At 33.6% G+C, this 2,306-nt stretch overlaps 1 non-coding gene across 1 annotated transcript; it reads left to right on the top strand.

Annotated features, from left to right (window-relative positions):
* The first annotated feature begins 332 nt into the window (after positions 1 to 332).
* Positions 333 to 439, top strand: LOC112535171. Its single transcript, XR_003079355.2, has one exon. It is a non-coding gene; the product is annotated as a small nucleolar RNA R71 (small nucleolar RNA).
* The last annotated feature ends 1,867 nt before the right edge of the window (positions 440 to 2,306 follow it).

The raw sequence follows: 2,306 nt of genomic DNA, 5'->3' as shown, positions 1-2,306 counted from the left end.
TGACTTAGATGACCACCCCTACACTAATCACAAGTCATAACTTGTGGCTATCTTCCAAATGATAGTCAAAGCATCCATCTTCCTGCTCATGGCCTCTAACTGTGCATTCACAGCTACCATAGGATCTACCGCATGGATTCCACTCCTTTTGACTCGAACTTGCTTCTCTTGGATTCTGCCACTGTTAGTTCGTGACTGCTATGTCCTCAATAAGATCCATAGCATGCTCAGGAGTCTTATTGTTCAGTGATCCACCTGCTGCAGCATTAGTAGACTATTTACTTGCGTAATTCAGTCTATTAAAGATTGATTGAATTTGTAGCCATAGAGGTAAACCATGATGTGGACAGCTTCTTAGTAAATCCTTGAAATGTTTCCAACAATCGTACAGAGTCTCATTCTCTTGTTGAAGAAACCCTGCTATATCATTTCTCAACTTGGCCGTCTTAGAATGTGGAAAGTATCTCTCTAAAAATTTCTCAGCCAACTGACCCCATGTCATAAATGTCCCAATTGGAAATGATTTCAACCATTTCTTTGGCTTAGCCCTCAACAAGAATGGGAATAGCCTCAATCGAATAGCATCATCTGATACCCAATTAATCTTGAAGGTATCACAAATCTCTAGAAAATCATCCAAATGGGTGTTTGGATCCTTGTTTGGCAGACCATCAAATATGCAATTATTTTGCACCATCTGAATAATGTTGGGCTTGATCTTGAAGTTTTTGCTCCAAAATTAAGCCTAAAAATACTCGATGTAGAGCTATTTAGAGTTAAGCATGTATAATTTTGCATGGTTCTCTCCCTAAGTGGAGCTACCATTCTATATTGTTTCTCTTCTTGGTTTGATTCTCCTTCTTGATTCTGATTCTGTAACTCTGCCACCGTTTCAGCTAAAGCTCGTTCTCATCCTTCTCTTTGTTGCTTCCTCAAAGTTCTTTCCAACTCTAGTTCGTAAGAAAATAGTTCCGTCGAACTAGCTCGGGTCATACACAGATTCAAGTACTTAAATAAAACACAAACACAATAAAGATAAATCAAATGAAAAATAAAAATGCTATATCACTAGCTTTTGAATTATTAATAATATCACAATAGAAAAGAGTCACCAGCAACGGCGGTAAAAACTTAATGCGCGTTATCCGCACACGGCAAAATGCACCGATCGTATCAAATAATATAATGATAAGTAAAAGTATCATTCCACTAGGGACCTAATTGTGAATATTACCTTCAATCATATACTAATGTTTAGCAATAAAAATATTGTTTGGGTATAATTATATTTAAAAGTAAAATATTCTTAAAAATAAAGATTTAAATGATTAGTAAATTTATTAATGATAAAGTCTATTTAGGTAGCGAATCCCCCTAATAAGTTAAGTATTTCATTAAAAAAACAACAATTGATCCAAATCAAGAGTTAAGTTGGCATTCCATAAAATTAGGTTTAAACCTTTCTCAAGTTATTTAACCCCTAATTCCTAAGAGGAGATAGAAGAATCTCTTCTCAAGCCCACTCACTTAAGTCATGCATTAAGACTAAGGAACTATTGAACCAAAAGATCTCGTAGATCTATCTCTAGTATCTCAATCAATCCTTAATCCCTAAGATATTTGATCAATTCATAAAATTTATATCTAATCAGTTTATGAAAATAAATCAATACGTCGACTTATCAATTAAAATATATAATTAAGCAACTAAAGGGACAAAAAAACTCATAAAAAAGATTAATTGCATTAACTTTGAATCAATCCATACAAAATAAATTAGGGTTCATCAAAACCCAAATAGCAAAAGAATTAGTTCCTAGATATTCTAATAAAGAAATAAAGATTAGAAAAAGAAGATCTCAAACTAGTTATGGAAAAGTAGAAATGAAAATCTTCAATCTTGGATCCTCAATCTTCAAAGGCAATAAAGGAAATGATGTTCTTCCTTGAGAAATACCAATCAAAATCCTAAAAATGGAAGGAATATAAAGTTTCTAAGTGTTTCTCTCTTTAGAAATAAAAATACGATGGAACTCCCTTAAAATAACCCCAAAAGTTCCTTTAAATAGAGTATTTTTTATAATTGACATGAGGATCACACAGGCACCACACAGCCGTGTGACATCCTTACCTTTTCATAGCTTGAAATATATGTCTCCGTCACTATAAGGATTTAGCAACAACAAAATACCATGCCTTTCTATTCTGCATGATCAATAGTTCTTTCCTTGTTTTATTAAGCATTGACCTCAATTCCAGCAACTTTCTTTCTCATTTTAGTTACCTCTTCAACAGCAGTAGCCATA

This window comes from Ricinus communis, chromosome 10, assembly GCF_019578655.1.
Source record: "Ricinus communis isolate WT05 ecotype wild-type chromosome 10, ASM1957865v1, whole genome shotgun sequence".
Taxonomy (NCBI): Eukaryota; Viridiplantae; Streptophyta; class Magnoliopsida; order Malpighiales; family Euphorbiaceae; genus Ricinus; species Ricinus communis.
This window is presented reverse-complemented; position numbering and strand designations above follow the sequence as displayed.